The sequence below is a fragment of the Physeter macrocephalus genome, chromosome 19 (genome assembly GCF_002837175.3).
Source record: "Physeter macrocephalus isolate SW-GA chromosome 19, ASM283717v5, whole genome shotgun sequence".
NCBI classification, from domain to species: domain Eukaryota; kingdom Metazoa; phylum Chordata; class Mammalia; order Artiodactyla; family Physeteridae; genus Physeter; species Physeter macrocephalus.
This window is the reverse complement of record NC_041232.1, coordinates 31,602,594-31,621,224: the sequence shown is the minus strand read 5'-3', so window position 1 is coordinate 31,621,224 and position 18,631 is coordinate 31,602,594. Positions and strand designations below refer to the sequence as shown.

Genomic DNA, 18,631 nt, shown 5'->3' with positions numbered 1-18,631 from the left:
AGAGCTGAAGAATAATTAGAATTTGATCCCCAAATGATCAAACACAAACTTTAGCAGCTGTTGCAACTGGGAATGTATAAAAGAGTGACTAAAATATATTAAAATAAAAATTGGCTTTTTAATAGGGATATTACTCTGCTTATGAGAAAGTGATATGAAAAAGGAAAGACCTACTTAAAAAGAAAGACATAGCATAGCATCTAGATATAGCAAATGGTTCACACACTTCCTAGGATTCTTTTTATTTCAGACATCATTAAAACAAGAATGTTTCACTTATGGTTTCACCACTCTTAATTTGAAAGAAAATGCAGTGCATTTCGATTGCTTGTCACAGAAAAATTTACAAATCTTTATAGAGCATAAGAATTATTAGGATGTGAATGGTTGGACCATAAAACTGCACTGTCTGAAAGGTGGTAGGAAATCTAAAAGTTGTAACATGATGTCAAAGTCAAAGCCCAATTCAAGTGCAGACAAAATCTAAAACAATGCACTAAGCCAATTCTCAGTGCGAGTTTTCACTTACCCAATGTGGAACTGCTTTCCACGTAGGTCAGAACAGGTCAGGGGGAGAGTATCAATAGAATATACTCACAAAGGCTTTCCTGGATTAGATACTTCAGTTCCATCTTAAGGCAAAGAAAACTGGGAAGAGCTAGCTCTCTTTATTTTTCAAAAATGTCATTTTCGATTTACAAGTCCACTAAGAACTAAATGCCAGCTTAAGGCACCATATTTCCATGATTTTAAAAAGTGTATTTACCTGCCTAAATAAGAACATCACCCGAAGATAATCTTTTATATTTAAGTCTTGAAGTATCTTATGTTTGTTATTATTCATATCAAAAATATTTCACAGGACTTCTGATTAATGTAACTTAGAATTTTTCATCTCGAGACACATATGAGTCTTTTGGGTTTTTTTTCACAAAATTCCTAGCTCTGCTCGTCTTACCAATACTTGCATCTGTCATAAAAGTTTTAAAAATTATAAATGTATCATCTTAGAACAGCAAAGAACAGTAACAGTATCTTACTTAATGCTTAAGTAATAGCCTTAATGCTTTTTTGTGATTTTCTAAACATGCTAAACATACATCTTAAATTATTTTCTTCTATATATTCAAATTTAAACATTTAGTGGGTATCTAATCATGCTACACAACAAATGCTAAGAATATGAAGACAAAAAGACAAAGCAGTGCATAGTCTGATTTGGGGACCAAAATGGATGAACCTAGTACATGAAACAAGCTCTACCATAGGTACATTGACAAACCAGAAAGAAGGTTCCAAAAGAGAAATTAAATCTTGCCGGGAGTTACAGAATATTATGAAAGGTGGAAAAATTTCAACTGGGTACAACAGGAACAGAAGGTAGGAAAATATATTCTTGAAAAGGCTCAAATCTTCTTGGGTGCATGGAGGATACAGCATTTCAAGGGACAGGATTAATGTGAGGATGAGGAAAAGTTGATGAGAGAGGAGACTGATCGGCCGTTTGTGACCTTAAATCTCCATTTGTCCTGTGTATACTGAAATTTTCTGAGTAGGAAATAACAATTGAACTTTGGAAACAGAACTTGGCAGGACTTGGAGGAACTCCCACTCCTTGACTTACATCTTTGCCTTTTTCCTCTTCGATTCTGAGGCCACTCCATCCAAATTTCTCAGATCTCAGCCCTCCCACTCCCAGAGGGAATGTGACCCATCACTGGTCTCCTCTCTCTTCTCCCTTCAACCTTGTCTTTGCCATTAACACTTCCTGGTAAGAATTTCAGTATCAAGTGTTAATTAAATTCCAGAAGAATCACTTTCAAAAATATTATGGAAACAAAGTAGGAGGTCCTAGGGGCACTTCCCCCTAAACACAGCATGCTGTTGAAAGGAGGCGGTTATTAGAAAAACAAAGTGAGATACTGTATAATTGCTCACATCTCTACCGTTTGCCCCTCTCACGATTTTACAGCTATTGGCATCATCTTAGCTGGCGGGCTGGGGGAAGTGACAGTAGCAACTCCAAATATGGAAGACGATGCCTATTTGATGAACTCTGGTTTTCTTTCTAGAACTCTGTTTTTCTTTCTAGGTGCATTCAAGCTGAACAGCTAAACTGGTTGTATGCTTTAAAGGTTTGTTGAATTAAATATATTTATTTTTAAAATTTTAGCTCAATAAATGGTATATTCTGTCACAGTCTAAAGAGCTGTAATTCTCTTTTTCTCTTCAACACACCCCCCCCACGGTACATTCTTAGCCAAAGCAGTAGCAAAAGTGAGTAGGAGGCAAATACATAAAACAAACAGGAAACCTTTCAAATGGGGGACTCTAGACTCAATGGGCCGAAGTCCCCCCCCCCACTGTCTCTCCTGTCAACACGATCCAAAGCTATGATTTTAATTCATTCTTGCTCTTGTTTATAATGGATTAAAGTTGCCCTTTCCAAGTATTCATTAAATCTGTGGTGGAAACCCTAATTACGATTTCACACACACACTTGCACGTAACAACCGCAAACAAACAAACCCGTAAGACTGAAAAAGACTAAATTATAATTCTCAAATGTCGCTTAAAGGAAGTGAAAACATACTCAGGACCATTGCCATCTTTGTATCTCTTATGCATGATGAAATTTAATGAAGCCTTTCTGTGTGCTAACATTAAAATAACCTTTCTAACACTTTTACTTCTAGAATTTCAGGATGGAAAAGTAGATCTTTTTGAACAAATAGCACTAGATACAACTGAAAAAAAAGGTTTTTATTTTGTCATCGGTCAGAAAAGAAAAACGTTTTAAAAAGCAGTGTCATCAATACCTTTTTCTCATCTCTTAGTTTGAGTACTATGCAAATACAGAAAAATGCTATTTTCAATATGCAGAACCTAGATTCTTCAGTGCTGTCAGCATTTATATTCACTTTAAATTTATAAACACGAGATGAATATTAAGATAAAATGGTGGAAATAATTTACACAGGATCGACCTGTGTTAGCCATACAAAATATTACATAATTATAAGTATTATGATGGATAATCATGAACATTTAACCAGTCATTGGGTGTCATGGTCATGGACAGCATTCAGTCATTGACAAGGAGAGGCAGCTAGAGCAAAGCACTCAGTAGCTCCAATCTGGGGTTGAGGACGATTTATCACTGACCCTTTAATTACGGTGGAAAATAGCAGAGCTGCTGTGCATAGTACTTTAGAGTTTATCTCTAGCAACTTCCAAATTCAAGTAGCCTCCACCCCACAGACCACACTCTCTTTAAAATCAGCCTCTAAGGTCACTAATAATTCCTAAACAGTGTCTATCCACGTAGACACTGGAGACAGCTTTCGAACACCCCAAGAAAAGCCAGAGCAGACCAATAGATTATCTGGGGAAAATACTAAACCAATTCAGATCGATGATTGAAAAGAATAAAGGTAATTTAGAAACTAGTGCAAGAACATTCTGTATTTTACCACTGACGACATTCCTCGATTCTAAGTATTATGTAATAAAATGAGGACGTAACCGGGCATTGCGTGTGCACTATGAAACAATTTTTCATGAATATTTTCTTTATGTATGCAGTCCAATGTTGTTCTAAGCAATTCTATTTGGCCAATATTTTTCATTCTTCAGAGTTTTAGGTAATCAAGAGCTTTTAAATTCTGGAATTTGGGGTTCAATCTAGTGATCCAGTAATAGATTTAGAAATTACTCAAGTTGTAATTATACTGGATTATGCTTATGGTCTCTGTAGAATAAACATTTCCTTATGCACTTTACTGAAATATAATAATATTCATAATTTACTGATAATATGATACATATATTTTTACATACAATAGAATTCATCAACTGCACACGTACAGTGATAATGTCTTCCAAAGAAGCTGTATCATTATGCATTTCTACCAGTGATGGATGATATTTCTAGTTGCCTTGCATCCTTGCCAGCATTTGTTATTCTGTTTTCACTTTAGCTATCCTAGCAGGAATGAAAGCGTGTATCATTGTGATTTTCATTTGTGTTTCGCTGATTACTAATGATGTTGAGCATCTACTCATGTGCTTATTTGCTATTTCTTTATCTTCCATGGTGAAGTATCTACTCAAATAACCTATGCATTAAAAAAATCAGGTTATCTTTGTCTATGTTTTACAAATATATTCTCCCAGTCTGTGGCTTGTCTTTTAATTTTCTAAGTAGTGTACTGTGGTACAATATATTCACAAATATATTGTAAGCAATATATTTTAATTTTTAAGAGTCCAATTTATTTTTTTTTTCCTTTTATGACTTGTGCTTTTTGCCTCACTCAAAGTACAAAGATAACCTCCTGTTTTTCCCCTACATTTTATGATTTACAGGTCTATATGCAGTTCATAGGTCTATCATCCAGTTTGAATCAATTTCTGTGTAGGATGTGAGGTGATGGCTGAGGTTTATTTTTTTCCTGTGTGGATATCTAATTGTTCTAACATCATTTGTTGAAGAAACTAGCATTTCTGTATTGAATTATTTTGGCTCCTTTGTCAAAAGTCAATTCATCATATTTGCAGACTTTCTATTTTTTTCATTGATCAATAAAAATATCCTTACTTGAACACCACAGTGTCTTGACTACTGTAGTATATAATGTACTCCTGTAGTACATTGTGTACCCCTGTAGTACATGATGTACCCGTGGAGTAGTACATGATGTACCCCTGGAGTAACTGATGTACCCCAGTAGTACATGCTGTACCCCTGTAGTACATGATGTACCCCTGTAGTACATGCTGTACAGGGGTAGTACATGACATACCCCTGTAGTACATGACGTACCCCTGTAGTACATGATGTACACCTGTAGTATATCATGTACCCCTGTAGTATATGATGTACCCCTGTAGCATCTAGTAAGGCATGAAATCAAGTAATACAAGTTCTGCAACTATATTTTTACTAAAAGTTTGTCTTGGCTAGTCTTTTTTTTGCCATTTCATGTACATTGTTTAATCAACTGGTCAATCTACTAAAATGTTTTATGGGATTTTCACTGGGCTTACATTGAAACTACAGAACACTTTGGAGATAATGAAAGTTTAACAATATTGAGTTTTCTAATCTATGAACAGAGGATGTCGCTCCACTTATTTTGTTTTTTCAATTTCTCTCAATTGTATTTTGAACTTTTCAGTCTACAGATCCTGAATATATCGTGTTAAATTTATTCCTAAATATTTAATATTCTTACGCTACTATAGATTACATTTTTAAAATTTCAATTTCCAATTGTTTGTTGTTAGTATAGAAAAATACAATTGATTTTTTTGTGTCCTGCAAACTTGCAGAACTCATCTGTTAGTTCTAAAGCTTTCTTGGCACATTTTAAAACGTTTTCTAAAAAGACTATTTCTTCATCTCTGATTAAGACAGTTTTACTTCTTCATTTTCAATGTACATGCCTTTTTTTTTTTTTTTGCTTTATTGTACTGCCAGGGACCTCAAGTAAAACGTTAAATAAAAGTTGTGAGAGTAAACAGCTTTGCCTTGTTTCTGATTTAACAATGAAAAATAATTGTTAAATCTGATGTCCTTTATCAGGCTGGAGAATTTCCCTTTTATTTGCTGCAAGTTTTGTTATGGATTCTGTTAAACAGTTTTTTTGCATTTACTGAGATAATCATGAGTTATATTTTTACAACTGTTAATATGATGAATTACATTGACTTCTGAATGTTAAATAAACCTCATCCTTGGAATGAAACTCAGTTGTCCGATATTATCTCTTTCCTAATATTAACTTGTTTATTCTCTGCTTTCTGGTCAGTCTGGCTAAAGATTTGCCAGTTTCACTAATATTTTTAAAAACCTGCCTTTTTGTGTTTGTTTGTTTTTCTATTTCATGAGTTCTTGATTTATGCTTGCTTCTGCTCGCTTTGGGTTTAATTGTCTCATATTTCTATAGTCTCATCAGGCAGTAGCTTAGCCCATTAATTTAATACTTCTTTTCTAATATAAGGACTTAATACAGAAACAATTCCTTCTAATTATTTCTTAGCTGCATCTTACCCATTTTGATCTGAAATGATTTCATTCTCAGTCAGTTCAAAATATTTTCTAATTCCCCTTGTGATTTCATCTTTGAAATATGGATTATTTATAAGTGTTGTTTGATCTCCAAATATTTACCAAATTTTAAGATAGTCTTACTAAGATCCAGTTTCATTCCTTTACGTTCAGAGACCATCCTTTGCAAGACTTCAATCCTCTTTAATTTCTTGAGACTTGTTTTATTAGCCCAGCATATGATCTCTCCCAGTGAATGTTCTGGGTGTATATTCTCTGCTGCTGTGTGAAATATTCAAGCAGGTCATGTACCATGGTAGTTTTGTTCTGGTTTTCTACACCTTACCCACCTCCTCCACCGGTTTCATCAGTTACAGACAGCAGAGTGAAATATCCAACTATGGTTCTGCACTTGTCTATTTCTCCTTTAGGTTCCATTAAACTTTGCTTCTTGTGATGCGACGTTCTGTTATCAGGTGCAGACACATTCAGGACCCTTGATGAACTGACCTCTTAATCACTGTGAAATATCCCGATTTCCCCTGGTAATATTGCTATTTCTAGTTCCAAAATCTCCTTGTTTGACAGTAATAAAGCCATCTTAGCTTTCTTTTGATTAGTGCCTGCATGGTATCCTGATTTCCATCTTTTTACTCACAGGACTGTGTTTTCTCCACCCCTCTCCCAATGCACCTGCACCTCATCCATAGGCTTTCTGCACGTCAGTGAATGAAACACCAGACACTCGATCAGTGAGGACAGAAACGTGGGAAATACTGCAATTCCTCTTTATCTGTCAAGCACATCCTACTTACCCTTCAGAAAATATCACAAATTCATCTACTTTTCTCCATACCCTCAGCATGAAACAAAAAGAGCTCAAAATCTCACTACTTTAGAGCTTCTGACCTACGTCCTCAGCTCCCACTCCTGCCCGTTCCCTGCACAGTAGCAAGGGTGATCTCAGAGTACACGACATCACTACCCTGGTTTAAATCCTACAATTTCTCCCACTGCACTTAAAACAAAACCCAAGCTCTTACCACGACCTAGAAGTCCCCATAAGACTGGTGCCCTGACTCCCTCTCTGAAGCCATCTCTCCCTGTGGACCACCCAGCTTTGGTTTCACCTGCTCTTTCTGTTTCTTGAGTCTATGAAACTCTTTTCCATTTAGGACCTCAGCTGTTGTCTCTGACTGGAATAAATTCACCTCACCTTTCTATTCTTAGCATTGAAACCGAGACCTCATAGAGCAAAAGAGTTATCTCTTCATTAACACATTCTTTCAACAAATATTTGTTCGGTGCCTATTAGATGCCAGCCACTGAGCTCCATGCCAAGAACAAAACAGTAAGTCTAAAGACATTTGGTCATTGCTCTTAAGGAGCTTACCATTCAGTGAAGATGACAGACTTCATTCAATGAAAGTGCAAACAAAGACTGAAAGAAGTCCCGTAAAGAAAGTGAGCTCAGCTCTAGGAAACCCCTAGTAAAACTGAAATAGACTGAATTTATAAATAAGGTCTCTTTGAGGAAGGGTTCTTTGACCATGATCTGAAGGAGAAGTAGTGTTATATAGCATATTGTGAATTCAGTAGAGATAAAAACATATTAATTGAAATTTCAGCTCATATACATGTACCATTAACAAGATATATTATGACAATTTTGATCAGACACATCATGATCAGTAATTAGTTATAACAACTCTCAATTTGGCACAATCTTGTCATACATCTAAAAGCGGAATTATGGGTTTATCATTTCAAATGGAGAGGAACGATATTTTGTGCACGGTGAGATAGAAGAACTAAAAAAGAGTAAATAGAATACTTTTTAACAAACTTCTGATTCCTAATTTGTAAAGTTAGCAAAATAAAGCTTATTTACATGACTGGAGAGATTAATTTAGTAAAAAGAAGTACTTCCTTTTCCAAAAGCACATTTTTTAGGCCTCATCCAAATTTCTCAACCCAATTCAACTCTTCTTCTGACCTGAACTTAAAGCTAGAGGCATAACAGAAGAATATAAGGGACAGAAACATTAGAATATTTCAGATTTGTTTCTGGGGCTGTCGCCTCAAATGGCCTAGGCTCGAGGTAAAGCTAGTACTTTCATAGAGGTATGATGCCATTGGATATATTCCATCAAGTTGACTGAAAAGTAAGATTTTACATTCAAGTCCCATGTTTCCTTCTGTCCTCTCAGCTGTGTCTCCTCATTTATACTGTTCTTTCTGCTGACTTATATTTACCCAAAGCCTACTCAGGTTTTAAAGTTGACCTTAAAACTAAACTCTTCTTCCCCAACTTCTGCCATCTTTATAAAAGTTTCTCTGCCTGCAAATTCTGGTAATCTAAGCTTGAGAATATTTAGTTGTATGTTACCCCCGCCTTCCAGTGTAACTGTTTTAAAGGTGTATTACTTTCCATCCTGGGTCAGTTAACCCTTGCTGTTTAATAAACCACCCCCAGATCCAATGTGTGAATACACCCACCATTTATTTAGCTCAAAATTCTGTTCTGGGTCAGGTTCAATTGATCTCAGCTAGGTCAGCTCATGCCTCTGAGATCAGTTTGAGTGTCAGCTGGGCCTGCTGGGCCTACACGTCCTCACTCAGGGGTCTGGCAGCATGTGCTTCTGATCATCTAACAAGCTGCCCTGTGCTGTTTCCCACGGACACCATGTACAAAAAGCATCAAGAGGGCAAGCTGCACCATGCAAACACTTTTCCAGACTGTTTGCATCACTTTTGCTAATGTCCCATTGACCAAAGCAAACTACTTTTAGATGGGAACAGCTGTAACTTCACCATCAATCCCAGGAGCAAGAAATGTGTGGTCATATTTCTAACTGACCACATCCTCAGATTAAAACAACAAGCATTTCCTTTGAATCCCCACATCAGTCCCACTCCTGTAAGAAAGGCTCTCAAAATGCATTTCCAACTGAACACTTAACTGAATGAATAGATGGGTGAAAGCTCCCCACTTCAGTTCATTTCATATCCCAGCCTCTGTGACAATTTAAGTATCAATTGACATTTTATGTTTAATGCCATTTGTATACAAGATGATCCAAAGAAATGGGGTAGGACTTCACTGGTGGCGCAGTGGTTAAGAATCCACCTGCCAATGCAGGGGACATGGGTTCAAGCCCTGGTCCGGGAAGATCCCATATGCCGCAGAGCAACTAAGCCCGTGCGCCACAACTACTGAGCGCACGCGCCTAGAGCCCGTGCTCCGCAACAAGAGAAGCCACCGCAATGAGAAGCCCGCGCACTGCGACGAAGAGGAGCCACACTCACCACGGCTAGAGAAAGCCCGTGCACAGCCAAAAATAAATAGCCCCCCAACAAGAGAAGCCACCGCAATGAGAAGCCCGCGCACTGCGACGAAGAGGAGCCACACTCACCACGGCTAGAGAAAGCCCGTGCACAGCCAAAAATAAATAAATTTTAAAAAAGGAAGGAAGGAAGGGAGGAAGGGAGGGAGGGAGGGAGGGAGGGAGGGAGGGAGGGAGGGAGGGGGGAAGGAAGGAAGGACAGGAGAGAGAGAGAGAGAGAGAGAGAGAGAGAGAGAGAGAGAGAGAAAGAGAAAGAGAGAAAGAAAGAAATGGGGTAACAAGTTCTTGATTGGATAACATGAAACCTGAGAAATACCAAGGATTTCCTGGCCTAATTTGCTTGTTGCAGAAGCATCTCCCTGTTACTGTAGGTAGCAAATGAGTCCACCAGCTCTAATGATGACTGAAAGTTTCTTGACCTCAGTTTGCAAAAGAGTTTGTTTAAAAAAAAAAAAAAAAAAAAAAAAAAGGTCCCAGCCTGAGTTTAGAGATGTGTCTTCACAGCCTCAAGTCAAACAGGTGAGCTTCAAACCGCATTCAACAGAGGGGTCAGTTCTGTAGGAATATTAGATGCAGGACAGAGCAGAAGTTTTCTGTCTCCTTAGGGAGGGTGGGAAGAGTTTGAAACTACAGTCACTAATACCATTTCTCACTTTCAGGCCCACCTCTGTCTTAGCATTCTTAAGATAAAAATCCAGACTTTTAAATAGAAGCAATATATTCCTTTGAGTTTTGACTTTATCTAAATTATAGGAAATACGGCAATAGCAATACATCCTAGCGGTACTCCAAATCTTCGGGAAAAAAATCAGTGAAGAAAGCCCCATGAGGAACTTTAAAAGTTCAATAGTGTTTACATTTGACTTTGAACAAGTATTAAAACTGAGTGCAAATTAGTATATTATTTAATGCAACAGATGTATGAAGACTCTAATACTATTGAGAACAAATTGGTTCAAGAACCTCTTTATGCCTTGTAGACCAAATGGCTACAGGATGATACAATAATGCAGTAAACAGTTAATTCCTCAAAAAACAGTTGACTCGGCAATAAACAATTATCCAAATAGGGGCGAATTTCTTATGGGTGAGAATGTCCAGAGTAGAAGCAGTAATTCTTACATGGTAGGCTTTAAAGTCATCTGAAGAACAAGCAGGAACATCCAACTAAATGGCAAAAATGTATCAAATAAGAAAGTTGCTTCTTATCCTGCCCTACTGCCCACAACACCATCCACTGCGGGAGAAAAAGAACAATGATCACTGCTAGGTCCCCAGCACTGAACTCAGAGCTCTGAACAATAAAAGTAATAAACACTACTGAATACATAATTCAATACTTCAGAAAGCCAAGCAGCCTCATTAAACGGTCACTTAAGCTTGTTTTAGTTGGACTTGGATTCACGGGTTTATATATTAGTTGAAAGTTCAGATGATTGGGACTGAAATGGGATGTCCTAGAGTTTGGCATGGCTCTGGTAAAGGAAGGAAAGGTAAGGAGGAAGCGTCTGGAAGAAATAAGGTCCTTTTGCTAAGGAATGTGGCCAACTCCAGGTCTAGACATCAAAGCTTACATACTAAACCTGAGAATGTAAGAAAAGTAAAAATGACCCATATCCTGCTTGAAGTCATCAAGAACCAAACATGCTAGATTTCTGGTGCAAGACGTATTTGAAAGGAGACAATCAGCAACGTTGCAGAACTGAAATGCTATGGCGTTAGAAAAAGTGTGAACTCCACTGAACTTTTAAATTAAAAATCCTACCAATAATTTATCATATTCAGGCATTTAAAGTATGCATATTAAACATATGCCATGAATCATTTGTGACATTTTTATAATGTAGAAATATAAGACTATCGGTTGGTTTCCACTGCTATTTTGGGCACAAATTGATGTATCAGAATATATGCTTTCTATTTATCACATAAGAAGCACCAAAATAAACCATAAATGCCAATCCACCTATAATCTCTATTAACACAATGTGACTCGCCTATTACTATACAGAAGCCAGCTTGTCCGCACATCCCATTCTTGGGTCCTTTGGCTGTCCACTGGCATAGAGGGAGCTTATGTATGCACCAGGTAACCCCATTCTTCTAACTACTGCTTATTGGGTTTAAACGAATAACTGATCAAGGTGGACCAATCAGATCCACTCCAGAAATGGAATCTGGTCCACAGAGATGGACTCAGCTCTGGACAGCTGCTCTGGAAAGTCTGTGTAAAGTACACTTTGGGGGCCAGTGCACTGGCCACGGGCAAGTGTGGAAGGAGCAGGTCTGAAGGTAGAAAGATGACAATGAAGTAGATTTAAAGAAAGAACGAAAGAGGAGAGGCCATGAGACCCACAAAGACTGTCAGATCAAGAAAGTAACGGCTGCCTGTAGGCCAGGCTGAACTCATACAGCAAACCTACATAAAATACTCCTCGTGTGTCACCCCAGTAAATCCCCTCTATCTAAGCTAGCTAGAAAGGGATTCTGTTCCTTATAACAAAATGATCCTATGACATCTAATCTCCCCTTTGCTCATGTAAGGGGTCAGGTCAATGGCTAATTCAAAGAATAACATCCACTCTACTTCAGACTGATTTCTATATTAACATTTGAGGGTCAGGCTTTTCATCTATTTTGCTTATTGATGCATCTTTGGTAACCAGAGAAGGGCTGGGCACACAGTGCATATCTAATAAATGCTTCTTGAATAAATAAATGAGTCACAGAATGTGTTAGTACATGAAATAAAAAAATAAGACTTTCACAATCAGTTACAACAGCGACTTCTTACAGGACCCCGGGTGTATACTTATTTTTATCCAGCTTTCATTTCCTAAATATTTATTGAGTGCCTATTATTTGTCAGGAACTCTGGCTGGGAGCAAGAACGCCACGATGAAGAGATCACCGTTCTCTCTAGGAGCTCATGATGAAAGGGTCAACTGTCAAGTGTGCATTCTTTGCAGGACAAGATGATAAGTAGGACAGAAGTTGATAAATAAAATGTTAAATGAACCTAGAGCAGGAAGCTACTTATTTCTTAGAATAAGACTATGAAAATAAACTGTTTCCCCTATGTAGTCATCTATGGATCATTCTACAGGTCATGAAGGTACCTATCAGGACATTAAAAGGGTCATTTATTAGATGTAAATGGTCTAAAATTAGTAGAAGAGCTTCAAAAATATCTTTCTTGCTCATGTATTAAAAATTTCCTTTAAAACAACTTACTATAAGCACTTTCACAGTTTATATAGCACTGAGACTGTGTGTGCAACTGATGAGGACAAAATGGTCTTTTTTAAAAAAAATTGGGGTATAGCTGGTTTACAATGCTGTGTTAATTTCTGCTGTACAACGAAGTGAATCAGCTATATGTATCACACTGCAGATCAATGATTTCTTTTATAATACACATGAAGAAGGTATAGCTAGGTGCTGAGTCCTGACTTCGGACTTAGACAAAACTGCATTTTGACTCCACCCCCATGAATTCCTATGTCATCTACCTTAGTAAGTCAGGACCAAGTTTTCATCTACACCGGAAGAACTATCTATACTTGGTATCTAGACACACAGTTCATAGAGGCAAACTTCTGCTTCTTATAAATTACCTGTCTTTCCTGATCACATATATGATCAGAAAAGGACCTATATTTCACTCCAGTTCCCAAATTATACTATGGAACATAAATAAATTTAATTTACTTCATCAGAACTGCTAAATTTATTACAATCTTTATTATTCCTTGCTTAACATTTCTCTGACACCAATGACAGGGAACTCTGAATCTTCTGAATAATCCAACAAGGGTTTAATATGCAACAAAAATAAAATATTAAATGTCAATATTTACCATTTACTCTGAATGTACATGTTCAATCAATGAAAGAAACAGAAATCATCACGTGCTAAATGAGACATGTAACAGTAAGTGCGATGTCAAACCCATTGAAAATGCTTACCTTTCGAAATTCTTTAAATTAAAAGTTTAACAGAATTTCACATTTAGACTCTTGAAACTATTTATAATAAAAGTTTTCATATTACACCCCTGGTAACTGCAACATTCACAGGCACCATTTTTATAGAACCTTAAAGTTCAAAAACACTTTCACAAATATTAGCTCATTTAATTCCCCAATCACCCAAAGAAGTGTGTGTGTTTGTTTGTTAAGAAAAAAATAAACTAAATCTTAAGAGGCCAAGAAAGTGAGTGGCCTAAAATCACAGTAAGCAACCTGGTCTTCTGACTTCATGTCCAGTGCTCTTTCCCTCACACAGATTTAGTTTCAGGGCAAATATAAAAAGCTGGAAGGTATTTGTGGACCCACTTTATTCTTTGCCTGACAACCATCCTGACTTCTTAATTATACAGTCAAATTTTCAATACACCTGAGTAGATCTCTTTTAGCAAATTTGCCAAGAAATAAAACATTTTGCCATTCCTAGATAAAATTGACTTTTACAAATAATATAAAAGGAAAATTCACTAGATCACGATCTTCTTAAAATCATATTATAAAACTGAACCTGAATAAGAAATTACATATGAAATGACTCATTTAGAAAAATCTCTATAATGTAAAAACAACTGGAGTTTTGATACTATTTAAGAACTAAGGTGAACTTAAATGTTTCATAAATATAATATGTTTATCGATAATTCTAGATCGGTATGAAACTCTATGCTCTTTCCTTACAATTCATACCAAGAATTATGAATTACTGCTATTATCCATATACTTTCAGAATGAGGATATATAAGTAAAATCAATAAGGCAAATATGCATAAGGGGAAAAGTACCAGTTTTCTTATAAAGTAGAAATAAAAATAAATACGAACTTAGACTAAGTACTAATAATACATTATACCCTTTGGAAGAAAAAAAACTTATTAAGTGCTTTTTGACTCTGCAGATTTCCCAACCCAATTTAAATTAATGAAATGAGACATCTGGGTTATCAGTGAATACTGTAGTAAACAATATAAATATGACTAAGTATTGACTTAATAAGAGGTCATATCAATTAAAGTTGGCCTTAAATTTTCATTAACCACCAATATCAATACCAGATGTTTCATTTCCTTCAGAACATTGGAGAAGTAATAGGATTTTTTTTTCCTCAGGAACTGTCCTGGGATGCACTAGGATTACGTACTCAGACATCCCAAGTTTCTCCTTACACCTTCCCCATTCTACAAAAATCCCCTACTTCCACCCCTGCCCTTCCCAGGAAGCAATCGAAAACAGCCCTCAGAAACTATATGAGAAATAGGACAGATTATCCAGAAACTTTAAGGAAGTGGCAATGATGTATTTGACATCGCTTATTTCTGTTAGACATCAAACGCAAGAGAAATTACTGTACACCTTACTTGGGAGGATGTTTTTTTCCTGAAAAAGTCTTTGATAAAATAGCGAAGTGGAAAACATGATAAAATGAAAGGCAAGACTAAACACCTGGGAATGAACAACACTCCAAAAGTGACAGTCTTCTCTGATCACCTAATTTGGCAGTGGAGTCTTTCTAGAAACACTGAGCGTTACCAGTAACACTGAGATCACCTAAAACAAATACCCTGCACTTGATGATGTTTGGAATTTAATGGTAGGCAATGAGAATTCTTTAAATTTCTTGTTTTTGAACTATAAGAATTATGTTCAAAGATATAAGTAGAAAATAACGCTAAATTTTTGGATAAATGCTCTCAAAGATCTTCTATTTTAAAAATTAGGAAGGAAATATTTTATACCACTAAGACTAAGTGGTTTTAAAATTTTGCTATCTTTTCAATAAAAACAGTTTCTAACTTTTATATATAATTGCATAAGTCCTTTTGTTTACCCAGATACTTTAAGTGGCAAATAAAAAAGTTATAAAATGTATTCAAATGGTCTAATGTTACCTTGCTGCCCCCTCTGAAAGATCTTATGATCTACTTACTTGTAAAAGTTTTAGTGAAATAATTACACTGTTATTGTCAAAAATCTGGTTTAGGCCCAGATTACATAAAAAAATAAATTAGCTCTATTGAAAATTTACTTTATTGGTTAATCCTACATATGCCATAAATCTTTAGCTACATATTGAAACATTTGATATAGTCTTCCTACTTGCTCACACGACTTACTTAGAAACATTTTGGAAATAAACCAGAAAAATAAATAAAATGGAGAAAAACTAAAAAAACATTTTTTTATTTTATTGTTTACAACAGTTCATAAGAACATTATCAGGAACCCTGGTACATAGCTTTGCATGGTCAATATCAGATCTTAATATGAAAGAAGGAGCCACATTTTTCAGTTTCCTAAAATTCACTGGTTATTTCAAACCCAGTACTGCACCGGGGCAAATATAATCTGAGTCAGAGCTGGACATTAAGGCTGGATTATGGAATCAAGTTCTAAGCATTCAGAACCATGGAGATAAGACAGAGTACAAAGTCAGAACGGCTGGATGGAGTAAGTAGTAAAGAGTATCCTGATTACCTAGTATTTATTTTACGATTTTTACAGACTTAGGAGGTTGGGTCAGCAGTCTAAAGTTAAGGGTGAAACAGCCAAACTCTGATATTAAGAATCACCAAAATGTGAAAAATGTAAAATGGAAGTTTTATAATTCCCTCTAGAAAGAAACAAGTTTGGGGAGTCTTAAAAGCAGTTGTTCTTAGAGATAATTTAGTAGCATCATGAAATGAGATTTGTGTTTAAATGAAATATACTGTATTTAGAGGGTACAAAATGATGATGGTGAATAATGTTTTCAAAAGTTTAAAAATGGTGTAAGATTTTTCATATATAATAATTTATAAAAATGAAAAACCTGTAGAATTTCCTGCTTCGAGTTCCACAAATTAAAGACTGACAACATCAGCAATCACATCATTAGTAAATGAGTTTAAGAAGAATAATTACAATAATGGTAGTAACAGTCATAGTAGCCATATGTATCGAGTACTTCTGTGTCATGCACTGTATCTTACATTATTTATTCTGCACAAAAACTCTCATATTCTACTGTTCCCATTTCAAAGATGAGACTATTTAGAAAAGTTAGATAATTTACCCTATATTAAGATGCTAGAAAGTGGCAGATTTAATATCATAAAATTTAAAATACCAATGATCTTGAGAAATATAATATATGCCAGATTTGAAAGCCAACAATCTCATCTTGAAAAATGTAGTAATGTCTTCCTAACTGTGCTGGCTAGGTGAGATTAAGGAAAATTCATCATAGTAGGAGCGTTTACAGATGAGAAATTTAAGTCCTCATAGAGAAAACGGTATTAAGATCAAGAATTGGTGAAACTGTAAAAGTCCTTACCAAATAAAAAAGGTTCTTACAAATATTTGCACTATCACCTAACATAATCATACTCATTTTTGAACACTTACTGTGCGCTAATTTGTAATTTCGTTTATTTAATTTTCACAGCTACCACAGGAGTGGTTGCCAAAAGGTGGCAGAATCAGGATTCAAATCAGAGAAACTGATCTGTTCCCCAAAGCCCATGTTCTCAGCCACCGTGCTATCACCAGGGGCATTTTCACACCGTCAGGCTTACTAATTTCCATTTCCCAGGCTTTGTTCACTAGGAAACTTTCTTGATATCCCTTCCCTACACTGTATACGAAACACTTGAAAAGTTTTTACACATGGCACATGAATATGCATTCCAAGAGGTCTCGTTCATGTAAATATCTTTCTATTTCAGTCTCAGAGGTACTGACCCACATTGAATCTCAGGTACTTGAGATGCAGCATAACTCTTGAGAAGGAAACCTGAGAAGGAAAACCTTTGGATGACCTTTATTTCTCAACATCTATCCACCCAAGATAACTTCATGTCATGACCAAAGCACTTATTTCATCCCTTCACTTCTGCCGTTATGGAGGCCACTGGAGCATCCTTCTAAGTGATGCAGAGTCACCTTGCTCGTCTTCTTCATCTCCCCCAAACTCCCTGCAGCAACTACTCCTACTCTGCCGTCTGCTTCGATTTCACTACCTTTTCCCAGCCTCAATTCTGTTTCAATGATTAACCCCAAATGGACTGACTAGCAATTTAGTATATTGGAACAGAAAATTTTAACGTTGAGGAAAAGGTACGCAGAAGTAAAATTATACACACTAGAAGTACAGGTAAGGAAAGCTCACAGTCAGGGCAGGATTTGCATAATGATAATCATAGTAGGTACATTTTCATCATAACCAATTTCAAGGAGATAGCCTCTCCAATTTAATTACCGATTTTATAGCAGTAGAAACAACATAGATTGTAGCAATTACAGGTTTCATAAAACCGTACTGCAGTTATATTTTTAAAAAATGCTTGTCATGAAATTCCCCTTGCAATGTTAACACATTATACTTCACATTAAGTAATAAAAGTATCTTCAAATACATCAGCATATGTGTATATAATAATAAATGCATCAATCAAATACCAATGCCTTTTTACGGTAGCCTACTTTTTCCCTCCACCATGTGTCTAGTTATTGAAACTTTCCGACTTATATCAAAGCAGAAATATTTCAGAAGAGGTCATCACACCCAACATCATCCATAACAGTAAAGGAATTTTTAAACTCTTACCCAGTCTTAGTGAGACAAGAGGTATCTGGTCTGCAACAACTCCATGAATCTGGGATTATATCTCAGTAAACTGGATGCTTGCTGGTTCTTTTAAGAAAATGTCCCCAGAAAAGGTGTGAATGGTAATCACAGAAGGCGCTCAAAAGCACCATTCACTGTGTGCTGAAACGCAGAAGGGGACAAAAAAGAAATACCAATCTGTTAACTGAGCTTCAGAGTTACTTTTCCAATACTACTTATACATACTAAACCACACGAATAGCAGCCTTACTCTCATTTTTACACTAATAGTTCAGAGGCAGGCTTGTCTAGTCATCAAGAGTGTGGGCTGTAGGTCAGAAGAACAGACTTGACATCACAGCCCAGCCACCTACCCTGCTTCTTTGGGAAGCTATGTGTGCCCACCACAGAGGGCTATGAAAAGAATAGTGAAATTAATACAAATAAAGTGCTTTTAACAGTGCTTGATGAAGAGTAGGTATTTTATTCTTTGCCTCTTTCTTTGCTGTTCTTGGTTAAAACTTAGGAAGATAGGATGTCCATTTAGTGAGCACATAATATAAAGCACGGGGTTGGTGCTTTATAGAAATGACCTCGCTTCATTCTCAGATGAGGTGTTAT

The 18,631-nt window shown here is 36.3% G+C and overlaps 1 long non-coding RNA gene across 1 annotated transcript in view; it reads right to left on the bottom strand.

Moving 5' to 3' along the window:
• LOC114484375 (uncharacterized) overlaps positions 1–18,047 on the bottom strand; it is a 188,033-nt gene extending 169,986 nt beyond the window's left edge. Inside the window, exon 1 of the long non-coding RNA XR_003677201.1 lies at positions 18,011–18,047. This is a non-coding gene — a long non-coding RNA (uncharacterized lncRNA). The remainder of the gene's footprint in view (positions 1–18,010) is intronic.
• Positions 18,048–18,631: the final 584 nt, after the last annotated feature.